This window comes from Fulmarus glacialis, unplaced genomic scaffold (genome assembly GCF_000690835.1).
Source record: "Fulmarus glacialis isolate BGI_N327 unplaced genomic scaffold, ASM69083v1 scaffold14660, whole genome shotgun sequence".
In the NCBI taxonomy this organism is placed as follows: domain Eukaryota; kingdom Metazoa; phylum Chordata; class Aves; order Procellariiformes; family Procellariidae; genus Fulmarus; species Fulmarus glacialis.
In genome coordinates, this window is record NW_009185893.1 from 6,164 (window position 1) to 20,624 (window position 14,461).

Sequence of the window (14,461 nt, forward strand, 5' to 3'; positions counted from 1 at the left end):
TATGTGCCCTGTCATCTCTGCCTGCACTGTAACAGCTCGCAACAGAAACCAGACTCCAGCACGGGCGCGCGGTGAGAGGCCCACGCTTCCCCGGGTGTGCACATCTAACTCTCAGTAATGTTTTTTAATACCTTTTTATTTATCTCAGAGTGCACATACACACTGGGAAGGGCCAATTACTGTTTAATGTGGCACACTTGCATCATCTGTGCAAAATGTGCAAGTTAATTAATTGGTTATAAGTCTTCTTTTCTTCTTCCCCCAAAAACATTAACATTGTGTTGAGCCATACCTCCTGCCCGGACCGATGCTCAGGAGACCACGGAGGCCCCCCGCCTGTGTCCTGCACCGCCCTTCACCACCACTCGTGATCCCACTCATGTTGGTGCAAGCCAAGGACCAGAATTTTAAGCTTTTGGTGGCACTGACGGCAGCCACCAGCACTGTGGTGCTGTGCCATGCCGGGGGGGCCAAACTGGCCAGGGATTTTCAGGCTGGGCTGGAGGGCAAGGAGGACTTCTTGCAACTTGTGGTACAATACGATGCTTTAGCACCAGGCAAAAGCCACAGCACTCTCTCTCCCATGATTTACACTCTGGTTGAGTCAGTGTGACAACAGGACTACTTAACGCTACCCTCCGCCCCCACTATTACAGAGTTATGACTTTAAACGCTGAATATGAATCAAGAATTTCCTTTCCATTCAAGTCCTCCTTCTGCCCTTCTTATCTGACTCATTTCCAAGCTGCCCACTGACCTTCATGCTAATTGATCATTACTAATAGATAAGTGTAATGCAGCTTTTGAACTGTACTTACTGCGTGCTCTATACTTCTTGATTGGCACAGACTGCATTTTTTTTGCCTGGACTAAGATCATGTGAAATTAAATCAGAAGCCAGTGGACAATACCACTGCACGCTGGAGTGAGCTGCCACGCTGCTACATGCATTACCTGAAACAACTGGAAAAGCCCAATTCCATCAGCAGTGGGGATTTGCAGGAGGGTGGCTGAGGGGGGCTCTTCTCTAACACCCCCACGTAGCACGCTTGGTGTCACTGAGCCCCCTTACTCACACCACCACCGCTGCCGCCGCATCTCCCGGGAAGGTGCCTGGATTCACTGCTTGGAGCGTAAGCGCCTACCGGTTGCACTTCCCGAAGGCCGGGGTGCTTCGCGGGTATTCGCTCTGGAAGCCCCGCAGCACCCCGCACGTCCGGCGGGCCGAGCGATGTCTGCCTTCGGGTACAGTGAACTGCAAAGAGTTTAAGTGACTTGTCAGGAGTTATCGGGAGAGGCCGAGGCGCAGCTCAGAACACAGTTGCTGCCCATAGCCTCCTCTGCAGCTATCAGATAACGCCAAGCCTCTGCGATGCACTAATACTGAAGAGCACGTTTCACACACAAACGGATTATTACTGGAATCTTATAGATAAAGCCATTCATCTTCTGAGGCCCTCGGGAGTCTGAGTAGTTAACACATATCACAACAGAAAGATATACAAAGCAAGCAATACAAAGACACAGCAAGAAGCACGTATAGAAGTGTTGAAGAGAGAAGAACTGGAGCAGAAAAGCAGATCTGCACGAGATACACAGTTCAGCAGACGCTCATGCAAGTTGACCAAATAAACCAGATCTTCAAGCACTTTCAGGCGAGGTCTTCAAAAGTATCAACACGAGCTAAAAACTTCAAACTCCAGTTGTTCAGCCAACAGTTTTCTTAGAAACCCTGTCAACAACGCTTACTTAAAGGAGCCGACAGGGTAAAGACAGCATGATCAGCCCTTATTATCAGATTTGCACAGGCACGGGAGCAGTCGCAGGTGGAAGTAGGTGCTGGTGACTCAGGACACCCAGCCCGCCTCGCCCAGGTGTTTGTACATCTGCCCCTCTGCCCAGCCACAGCGACAAAAATAAGAGCAGAAATCCTGACGCCCCATTTTCACCAGCTCTCATACCCTGGTGATGAGCACGCTAAGAACCCATTTCAGGCAGAATAGAAAATTAATGAGGGAATAAAAGAGGTTGAGTCACACATCTTACATCTCAGATATGCCTCGCACAAATCGGCCGTGATGAATTTTTGTATGAAGTCTGGGTAAGGCTCCTTCGCTGGCCAGAATACAGATAAAGCATGTGTGGGCTTCTCACATGTTAAACAGAGCTCATTAAGGGAAAGATGCTGTTTATCCTTTTAATTCTGACCATATCATTCACTCATCATCTTATTTAGACCCTATTTTTCCCCAGACTGGCAGGTGATATGATTGCCTCGGCCTCGATACAATCACAGCTCGCACTCTGCTCGACAACCCAGCAGCGGTGACCAGAGCTTTTGTGCCGGTGCAGCTGGGAGAGCCGAGTGCCTGCGCACAGAGATCCCACCCCATCAAAACCACGCGGCCGGCATAAAAACAAAACCAGGCAACTTTCAGTCCATGAATATACATCTCATTCAAAGCAAAAAGGAGGCTCTCCAGCAGCAATGCCAAACACGCAGATTAATGACAATGCTTTGCCTGTGAAAATGGCCTTGCTGAGTCCAAACACGTTCTCCCGAGATGCCAGATTTTGTAAGTTAGCGAAAATGTTGAGCTGTCTGTTTGCTCTAAACAATTATGTCAGCTCTGCAAGTAAAATATGTTCCCTCGCCTGACCTCCCCATGCTGCTAGGTAGGGCAGCATTTGGCTGTCTCTTGCTTTAACACAGACATCAGGGGACAGCTGGAGAGTTTCCTTGGGAAACGCAGGGCACAGCCAGCGCGGGGAGAGGCGGAGGGACCAGAAGCACCGACGGCCTCTTGCAGCAATGTGTTTGATCTCCTGCTGCCTCACAGCCAAGCCCTAATACCCCAACTTAGGTGCAAGCCCCGGTCAGGTATGGGTTTAAGTCTTAAACCGACCTGTTTTGGGAAGGCAGCCCTTTAAATAGAAGATGTCTGGTGCCACACTTTATTAAAAATATAGCACTAAAGCAGACAAGGTGAAGGAGGCTATTATTGCTGTTCCCACCTCTCTCCCCAAAAGGGGAGTTGCTGCAGAAAGAGAGATTAAATGATTTATCCCAGGTCACAGTAGAAGTTTGTGGCAGAACTGGGAATTGCAGAGGCTCCCCTGGGTGCCCGCCCAGTACATTAAGCACAAACTCAACCTTCTTCTCCCCGGCACCAGGTCAGAGGCCGGGTCAGACAGCCTCCGTTCTGGAACGGCCTGTCAGTGCCTGGCACTGGGCTGCCGAGCAGAAAAACGCTCGCTGTCAATAGCGAGGGCAGAGCAGCAATATTTATATCGGAGCTAATGGAGGCAAACACCGATTGCTTTCTTATGATTTACACCGAACATGCCATAGCCAAGCTCAGCCGTAGGAGCCAGTCCCTCCGCCACCTTTCCAAAGGATGCTCGGCCTTGCCCAGGAGAGCTACACCAGCACCCCGTACCGATGGGACCGGGCTAGAGCCAGCCTGCCCGGATATTTTCTCATGAGAGCAAGTGCTCACTTGAATTGTTCCCCCATTCAGTAAAATGAGTCACACAAATGTAGTTTACCCTAGGGCTGATACTTGATGTGACACCACACGAGGCTCCCAGCCTGGAAGAGGCACAGGAGCACTGCTCGGACAAACCTGGGCTAGACGGCAACAGCCTTGAGTGAACTGCAGTGGAAATAAAACTAGAGGGCAACCTAGTGCCAGTGCTAGCACACGCACATGTCCCAGATATTTCATTGCCGTTATCTCCAGAGCCCATCTAGGCAGCCTGCTGGCATGCGGAAGATCAGGTTTGGGAAAGCCAGAAACGTACTGAGGGTTATGCTGAAATGGTTGATTACAGCACAAGCCGATTTTGAACAAATAGGGGAAAAAAAGAAGAAAAAAAAGGGGTTCTTCAGTTTTGCCGCTGTGTCGGAGGGACCGTGAGACGGCACATCTGGGAATCCCCAGGCCACGCAGCCCCTGGGCACGCGGGTGTCCCGCATCACGAAGGCTCAGTCTGCTCTGCAGGTCTCTGTTCACACAGAGCTGCCTGTCCTGCAGCAGGAACCTCCTGCACCTTTCAACTACTAACCCCTAGAAGTAGCTTCTCAGGATGCAACTGCGTGTAAAGCCAATAGCCATCTTGACTCAAACACAGCGAAAAAATGTGTGCATGAGAATATGAGTGGTTATAGAAGGTATTTCCCACGTTATAATCACGTGAAGAGAGAACATAACTGGGTAACAAATCCAAAAGCTATGACACTTTGGTCTCTGATGTTTCCACTTCCAAGCTAGCAGCAGGTCACAGGACAGCACAGCTTGCTCTTTCTAACATTCAGATACAGTTTAGTATCAAAGAATCTTTCATAGTGATCACAGTCCAGGACAATACATCTAATTCCCTCTAAAATAATTTGGAGCTTCACTGGGTAGAAAATTGTTATTTCTGCTCCAATGGCAGAGAATTCCATTTTTAATTATAGAAGTTTCTGTTATGCACAATTATAATATTCTTTAATATTCTCTCTCACTCTTAGTTCAAACATACTATTAGCTTTTTAAACTACTGCTATGCATCGAGCGGACACAGGTCACTCCTGCTGCAGAGGAATGCCTACGTTCATGCCTCTTGAATCAACTCAGACCAAGTAACAGAGGATGAAGCATCTTTTTTGTATGTTCCAGGACAAATTATCCTAACAATCAATGACTGTTCGGATGCAATCTTCAGTCAGATGAAATTAGAACAGAAAAACATTAAACACCTTCTCCAGAGCGCAGATATATGGACTGATAATGCCTTGTGGAGACACTGCAAGCTAAGGACCAAATTCAGTGAGCAGGCTGAGAAAAGCCACATGAGAATCCACAGCAGAAGTCGGTGAAAAACAATAACCCTTTGCTACTGTCTGTGTTTGGAGGATCAGGAAATAAAGGGATAAATTCTCATGTCTCAAACCAATAAACACAAAGTTATCTTTATGCAATAATTAATCATCCTGTAGAATTAATCAGCTGAACCAAAAAAATTAACCTGTTTCTGGGGAGATAGCTATTCAAGGGCAACGGTTGGAGATTTGCAGCTCAAATCTGTCCCAGTTGGACGGAATGAGAAGACTCCAAACACACGGGAGTTGGTCCAGACCCACATCCTGAGGATTAGTGTTTGTAAAGATACAAAGATGATAAATCAGTTGCTTTAATCTGCGGTTGCATTAAAGAGATTGTTTCCGTAAGTTTAGTACCTGCTTCTTCAGTTCCGACTGGAATTTAGTACCTTTGCTGATCAGAATCGATAGTTTTAACTGGTAGTTTAGAGTTAGGTGCAAAGTGCATTGACACTAATGAAAATTAGTTGCTTAATTTGCCGGCCACACAGGGCAGCGTGCCAGGGGAGGTGGTGGGAAAGCAGAGGAAGGCTGCTGCGCTCTGCGCCCTGTTCCTCGGGGCGTGGAGGGATGGGACGGGGGCTGACGCAGACAGGCGGCGGCAGGAGGGCGAGCAGGCAGCCGGCTGTGCGTGCCCAGCAGCACAGGCGACGGCCGCATCGCTGCACGAGTGGACACAAGGGCACCGAGAAGTTACTCACGTGCAGCACAGGGCAGAGCCGTGTCCCTGCCTGCTGCCCCGGGAGGTCAGAGCACACGGCACAGCCAGGCTGCATCGGGGCAAGCATCGGGGCTTTAAATGCACCAAGCAGGTCTCTTGCTCCTCGAGGAGGAAGCTTTTCCTCCATACCGATCAAACACAAACCACAGCTCCGCGGGCAGGAGAGGAGGCAGGGCTGCACTGGGGGAGTCTGGCAGCGAGCTCCCTGCCGCCAGGACACCCACCCCGTCACGCCAGGGACCACCTTTGGCGTCTGCTCTAACAGCGGCCTCTGCTCACCGAATTGAAGAGGCATCAAAACCCCTCGTATCTTCCAATTAAGCTCTTTTGGTATGGATCAAAATTAAAATGCAGTCACCATGCAGGCACATTTGAAGCCCTCGCTAGCCAGCAACTAAAGGGTCCAGGCTGGCCCTGTTTCCTTTGAAGCATGCCTGCTGGCATGTAGGTTTCTATGTGCTCACTTGCAATTACAGCTCTTTTCAACTTCTCTCTCTCTTTTTTTTTAATTTAAAGAGATTGAGAGGAATTAAAAAACCCTCATCAATCAGATTTATCAACTAAAACTGTAGAGGTAGGGCCAGCTGCAGCTACACATGTCAAACTCAGCTGCAGATATGAAAGGAAAGGCTGTAATTCATAGTTAGGGTGCTCAGCTTTTTGAGGGTTTAGCAGCAAAGATAATCCCATTGCTATATTCCTAAACCTACAGAGGTGCCTGACTGAGCTAGGCGAGGGCACCCCAGGGTGGGTGCCTGCATACCCGAGTCGGGACTCTGCACCCTGTGAAAGGGGGTATCTGCGCTGCGCTTGCCGCCTGGGCACGCTCCTTCGCATACTGCTGCCATGTCCCTGTTCTCGGGGCTTGTGAAGGACTCAAGAGTCATTTGGTTTCTTTCCTTCTCCTTGTACAACACGTGTGGCTGAGCAGGGCGGATACATCATTTATCTAAGACAGTATGCACAGGTTACTCTGGTCATAAGAGTTCAAATGAAAGAAGATAATAATGGCAAAAGTTCTCGTTGACTTACATGGGTCAGTATTTTATCAGCCTTATCAAGTTTTGCCTCACCGAGGTCTGCTGTTATTGAACGCTATTAGCTGAGTGACAATGCAGCCAAAAAAATTCAAAAGCCAGTAAAGTTTCCAGATGCTCGCACAAGGATCTTCAGGCGTGGATGAGAGGTGCTTTGAGGGGGCAGGAGCTGAAAATGATGATGAGGAATAGATGTCATGGGAACGGATAAAGTCAGAGGTGGAGCAGTCTCCCCTCTTCTGCCTGTAATTACTGTTATTACAATGTAACCCCCCCAAGTGCCGCAATTCTGGAACACTAGCGATGCCCGGGATTCTCCTGCAGGCCTTGCTGGCCGCTAGTTTTTGCAAAGTCCCTGATCACAACCCTCCTTCTGCTATGGCAAAGTGTCAGGGGAGACTCAGAAACCACAGGTACCCTCTCCTCTCCCTCTGCTTTGCCACACTGCTGTCCAAATGGCCAGCTCCGTGCAAAGAACGTCCCAGCGATCACTGACACTTGCAAATAACAATCCTCTTCTGTTAAAAACCCCAGGAAATCCAGCGACAAAGACGTGTGTTTGTGCATAATGAGACACACTCAGGCATGCGAAAGTGGGGAGGTGCTTCATGATTTTCCTCGTAATTATTCTAACAAAAAAGTTGTAAAAACTAAGAAGAGAAGGGATAAGGGGCTTTCCCAGCCCACCTGACCGCACGCACAAGCCTCGCACGTGGGCTCTGCCCTGGCCTCTCCTGCATCTGAGCTTCCACGGAGATGTTCTCCGACACGGAACATCACAGCCTGCCTTTAGACAGATGTTATAGTGCTGAGCAGCATCTTGTGTGGAAAGATAAGAGCATGACATTCATTTTCCCTTCACAGCACCCCAGCAGCTTTGCCCTGCAGCGCAGCTGTGCTGCGGGGCGGCTCCCGGAGCCCTTCTGCACCCCTAAACCACCGCCCCGCTCCACCAGCCCAGCAAGGCTACAGCTTCCGCGGGGCCCAGGGCAGCTGCCGCATCGGAGCACGCCTGCCTGCACCCCGTCGGACACCCTCGCCCCTGTACTTCTGTGCAGTTGAATGCAAAGCCACTAGTGCTGAAAAATACCAGTTGGCTGTGCTGAAACCGAAGCCTGTTGGTTTTTCCACCGTCCAGCAGAAAGCGGCAGCAACGGTACAAGCCGTCTTTGCTCCCAGCCAAATCCCTTCTACCAGCGGCACAGAATCCCGTACCGACTCACCCGGGTTCCCAGCAAAGCTGCTCCTGCAAATGCAGATGCTTCAGCGTCGACCAACTTCTTTAGCAGAGGTTTCCAGACTGCATCTCACATGGTAAGGGTTTTCAGTCATCGCTCGCTTACAAAATCGAGCTGGTTTCTTAGGCTACTGCCAGACCCTCATGTCCTCCAAGAGACTCCATCTGCTGGTTTTTTAGACAAGCAACTCCTACAAGGACAAAATATATCGAGTTAAATAATATATACTTCATCTTTTGTTTCTCTTAGCAAAACTGTGCAATTTTGGAGATATTTTGTAAATTCAGATTTATGATGATTATTTTTCATACTATGGCTACCACAGTGACCATAGAGAATTTATTGAGGTAATAATGTATTTAAATAGCCAATTTTCAAAAAGTGGAACCGTTGCAATGGATTAACATTCAAACCATTAATATTCAAACATATTAAGTCACTTAAAGGATTTTTGTGCATGTACGCGCATTTTGGGGTATATTCTCCCCATAATACGTGAAGAGAAGATATGCTTTACTGTTGACATTTAGCACATTTTCTTTATTGCTTTTCATTTCATTATGAGTAAAAGTGTTATTTGTCCACCCAGCCTTCCCTAGGACGAATGCCATTATTTCTGTTTGCAGAGGCAACCAAAAATTAAAGGAAATATTTTAGATGTCAACATTAAATGTCAAAAACTGATTTTAAGTAATTACTAATACTCTGCATTTTATTCAGAAAATCCCTGTTAAAAATATTCATCTGGGGATATTCAAATTTATTATGTAGAACAACACAGCGTTAACGCGCTAGCTTCTACTTAATGCTTTGGATCATAGCAACAAAGATGCCAATGGGAAATCATTAAACAAATATGCGATTTTTGCAGCATAATAGGTCTATGTTTGGTATCATTTGAAAAAAACTCACCGAGCTCAAACTGACAGAAAAAATGCAATGATCAGGCAAAGTACAGCAACATTATAAATGTTAACAGATTTCAGAAAGTGATTTTATGTTAATTCAAACATTAATGCTGTCCGAGGCTGCTGAAAGGAGCGTGGGGCTGCGGGAGGAGATAGACGTTGCCGGCAGGGGAAAGCACAGGGAACACAAAGGGCCGCCTCTTGGTGTGGGTGGGGGAGTTTTATTAATTATATTTCCTTTGGAGCCCTAACAATAACATGTCAGTAATCTACACATTCTGTACTTAATTGACGTTAATGATTTGGCCGGTTCCTGGTCGTCGCCGGTGAGCCTCCCCTCGCCGTGAGAATCCCGGCCATCTTGCGTTCCTCCAGCCCCGCGGCGCAGCCCCAATTAAGTCAATGAGCGCGAGGGCTGCTGAGCTGCTCCCGCTATCTTCACAGCCCCTCTCCCAGCCCGGTCCCACCCAGACATCTTCCAACCCACTCTCTGCACCCCTGAAGGAGTACACGACCCCCATGCAGCCCCGCACAAAGGGATGCGTTCCTGCTCCCCCCACACCCCAGAAAGATGGACACCCAGCGCACAGGGCTCCCCCGGCCGCAGTGGGCAGAGGCGGAGGTGCAAGAGGTCCATCCGGTTCCCCTCTGACACCAACAGCTGGGGGAGAGTTAGGGATTTCTCTCATGCTCGTGAGCAACAAGTGCCAGAACACGCACAGCCGTCCCAAACCCAGCGTCCGACGTGCCTGCAGCTGCCCTCGAGGCGATGACCTATCTGTAAGCACGCAGCAAAGTCAGATACACAGTTATAAGCGGTGAATTGATGCCTCTCAAAACTAACCCCCGCCTGGGTTGCTCTGGTGCCAGCAACGTGTCCCAGATTCCCGTGATTTACTTTCTCCGGAGTCGAACCTTTCCCTTACGTCAGTCCCAGGAAACGGGGTTTCTGTTCAGGCAGGCTGGGGAGCAAAGTCCACCGGGCAGCAGGAGGATCCAAACCCGCTGCAGCTGCCAGCACACCCCAGCCCTGCTGCCACCGGCAGGCAGCCCTCGGAAACCGCAGAAGAAACCTGTACTCTTGCCATAGTTCAAGCGCACATGCAAGTTACAGCAATGACAAAACCAGGTTGTTCTGGGCAGACATGCAATGGCTTCTTGGTACATTCAGCCAATGCATTTCTTGTGTCATCCCAGTGCCGTGGTACGTACAGAAGTCAAGCAAATTTCTCCATGAGCACCAGACTAACAGACCTGCTCTTGCGCATGGCGTTTCTTCCCTCCTTGGAGCTACTCTTAGCCTCTACTCAGCTCCCTTCAATGCCAGATGTACATCACGGCTGCCAGTGCTACACCCCCGATTCCTTCTTCCCCTCTTCCCACTTGCTTCCCACCTTTCATCCTGCCAGCACGGAGCCCCCGCTGTCACTCATCCAGGGGTCCGGCCAAGCACAGAGCACGGTGGCCAAGCCTGTGCCTCTCCTTCACGTGGAGGATCAGCAGCCTGTCTGACTCCTTTTTCTTCCTACCTATATTAACAGAAGTCAGATCTTCTTGAAGTTGTCCAATAGTGGAAGCCAACAGACAGAGAAGGGGAGAAGAAAACAAAAAAAAACCCAAACCAAACAAAAAAACACCCCGAGTCCAGTTTTGATAAGAAATCAGGCTGAAAAATAAGAAATTGTCGCACTGTCACTGCAAGAATATACCACCCTCCATTAGGTTTCAGGACCAGCCATCCAGCAGGAGCACCTCTCCCACTCCCACCAGAACAGGGTGGCCCAGGCAGCAAAACATTCAACAAATTGTTCTGTTGCCAAGTCTCAGGGGAAAACATTTGCTTAAAAACAGTCAGATGAATTTGGAGTTATCTATAGGGCACTTTGTTATGTTAATGACTGTTACCAACTGTCTCTTCTTTATATTAAAGCGTCGACTCATTGTCAGTTGGGGCGAGACAAGACAGCTTGCTTGTGCCTTGCAGTCCTTTTGCACTCACCCAAACTACTCATGTGAAGACACTTTAATATGAAGAGACACTGTCTGTGGCCATTATTAATCTCCAGATTGAAGCCCAGAATACTAATAAAACCTCGCAGGATAAGCTAACCTTTCCTCGGTGCATTCTTCATTCTGCAAGATTTTGGCCAAAATTAAAACATTTTTCTTCGACCTCACAAGCCTGTGGCTGACAACCAGGCTTCCCAAACCAAGATTTAAAAAGGTTTTCACTTGCCCTCTACTGTGCCCAAATAACATCATCATGCTGGCGTAGGTAAGAGGGGATGCCTCTTGCGAGCCCAGAAGCATCAGCTTTACAAACATCAGAAAGCAACATTTTACAGATCTGGCTGAGATGAGAGAGCAACTTGTTTATTCTCAGACCAACCTTAAACTGAAGTGTAACAACCAAACTTCACCGTGAGCTGTACAGTCCAAGTATTACATTGACATATGGTAAATACTTGGAAGATGAATGTTGGGGTGGAAAAAAAAGGTTATCTTTTAATTCTTGTCAATAATTCTTAACATGCAGAAAAAATGGGCTGAGGTGCTGAGCTGCAGAGGCTGGCATCTTCGTAGAGTACCCCCCTCAAAAAATCCAAACACCTTACATGGAATTATAAAATAAAGCACCATATTACTCTTTTCTGTCTGATGTTGTTACTCTGGGATTCAATCCAAAAACGCTCAAACCATTTATCCTAGTTACATGCAGGGCACGCAATAGGTAAGTTCATGTAACTAGAGTCTGAACATGATAACCTGGCCAATCTCAGCTGTCCCTACTTCTTCTTTTGCTGGGGGGCGTGGGGGGCGGAATCTCAAACCTTTTCCTACACAGCTTTACTAGATCCTTACTGTCATTGCAGTGAATGCCTAATTTCCAGCCGAGCCACTTATTTTTAATTCTACATAAGGACTCTTCCATCCATATTTAAGAAAAAAAGTGACGATCCTAGATCGAGAGCGTAGCAGGGGGTGCTGCCTGCTCGTGCTAACCAGCGGCAGTCTCACCCTCTCAGCTTTAGTGGGTTTTGCATCCGTACGCCATCAACGTGCATGGTGGTTTCTTTCGAAAGTTCACATCTGTACACAAGTTACTTTGGATCTCTTACCCTACTGAAAATAAAAGAATCTGCCTCCAATGGAAGAAAATACGACATACCAAGATATGCTTTTAGTACCAGGAAGATCATGTCTGTGGCATGGCCTTTAGCTGCATGATTTTCCAGAAAATGTTTATTCTTGCTTTTCTCTGTCAGCTCATGATTAAACCCAATATCATTTCAGTTTCAAAGAATTTTACTGTATATAATTTGTAAAAAACCAAACATTTGATCCTTTGATTTTGACTTTATAGCTTAAAAGTCCATTAACATATGTGGCTGAATACTTTTTCTTTTTTTAAAAACAAAGTGAAGACCAACTGCAATATTGCCAGAAAGACATTAAGTGATTTAGATTTAGAGAACTGTTTCCCCACCACAGCCACTGTCCATAAATGCACTAGCTCTTCCTCTTTCCAATGTTCATGGAAATTTAAGAAAGCTACTAAACCCTTATTTCTCTAGCCAAACCCAAGTCAGAAATGTAACATTTGAGACTCAATACACCACAGGAAAACATGCTGATAAAGGAAATCCTTCCCCCTCAAACAAAGAGAAGGTCTTGTTGGGCAACTGCAGGTTCTTCTCTATCCCAGGAGCAGAGGCTGGTGCACATGTCTTGGAGTGCAGGCAGCAGTCAGTAGGAGTAAGGCCTTAGTCTCATGCCGAGGAGTAGGGGATTTTCACCCCCCTTACGTGTCAAAAGAAGTCTCTTCAGTTCAAACAAGCAGATATTTAACTGAAATGCCTGGGAAGAGGAAGAACAGGTCTACCCGGCCAGAGTCCACTGGCAAAAGGAAGGTTAGGGTGAGGCTCTGTGCATCATTTTTCTTTATATCCCAGGCGATCACATACTCTAAGCCAAACAGAAATAGGCCTTTCATATTTTTCCTCCTTGAATATTATTGCAGCCCTGCTGAAACATCAAAAATCAGTACATTATAAAATGTTTTTGCTTTCTTGCTATACCAGTTACATGAGAGCATGTTCAGCTCGGTAAAACAAAACCGGTTTGCAAATAGCAGTTCCAATAGACGGCGTGCTCTTCTGAACTGCCAGCAGCTGTAGGAGCAAAGCCTCCTGGAATCAGAAAGGTTTTCCTTCCTTCCTTGATAGCCATTTGAACTAATTTGCCCTCAAACATGCCAGTCTGCAGAGTTTTGAAAACCCTGGTTTTATTCAGTCTGCAAAGAATATTTCTTTTTATAATCTCAAATTCACTATAAACAGAAATAAAAAGCTTCATATACAATCTTATTCTTTTGGCCTTGGCTTGAACTGATTATTTCAAGAGACTGAAAGGAGACAGATTATGTAGCATTGCAATATTCTGCAGTCTTAATTAAATGTTTGATGAAGTATAAGTTGTGTCAGTAGTGGACAATTCAAAACTTGAGAGAAACAGGTTTTATACTTTAAAAGTAAGATGTAATGTGACTTGTTTGCAGGTAGCACAGCTGAAAGAGCCCATCACCAAAATACTTATTGTTCAACAACCCAAGCCAAGTGACTTTTTTGCTGGAGTCTTAACTTCAAAGCACAGAAGTTTCACAAATTGGCTAGAAATCAAGTACTGTAACGGCAAGAAATGGACATTAAAGTCTTCTCCCCATTTGTATATAGTCATCACTTCCTGCCATCTCACAGACACAAAGAAATAAAAAATAAAAGAAAAGCCTCTCAGTTACTCCACCTTGACTGCCCACCCCACCCTCGGCAGGTTTGCACCCTGCGGCACAGGCGATGCTGGCAGGGGTGAGGGCAGGAGGAGAAGAGGAAGGAAGAGCCATGCTGCTGCCTGCCACAGGCATCACACGACGGAACTGCACCCCCTATTTACGTGCCAACTCTGAGCAGGAGATCTTCAGAGAGATTACAAGAGCCCATGTCAAGCTGATCTCAACCCTGACAGCAAGGAAGAGCTGTGCTTAATCCCCAACAAATTCAAGGCTAGACAAAGTCTGGGTTAAACCGTATTATTTCATAGTATATGCTAGTGTCTCCCTTTTTTTGAGGGGAGAGAGTTGTGAGGGAGGAAGGTCTGGAAGATGAGGGTATGAGTAATCTGATGCTTTAAATGCATGTTGTTAAATACCTACAGGAAGCACGTTCCCAAAATAAGAGAAGATTTATGCCAACAAACAAGGTAAAGCGGGTCCATCCAATGTCAAGCTGTGTACTTGCCAATTCCCCCGCTGCAGTACACACTGGCCCCCTGACTATTTCCTAACACAGTTTACCTAAGCTTGCAGCGCCCTGACTGGGTGTTACTCCCATTAAAGCCTGGAGGAAAGCCAGCTATAGCCTTTGGCAATTCCCAAGCTAAAGTTCAGATGCCCTGATGCCACCCCCCGAGAGGCGATGCTGCAGTAAGCCTTGTATGCTTGCACCAAGGTCTGGCTTCACAGCCTAGTCAAAGGAAGAGCATTTTACCCAGCCACCAGAATTCAGTGCTGTGAGACAAGCCAGCCGCGCTGTACGTGAAGGAAACAGCACCCATGGATTGAGAGAAACTCGAGCCAGGCTATAAGAGCTTACAGGTCCTGCAGCTCCCACGGGATGCCTAGCTGAATATTTATG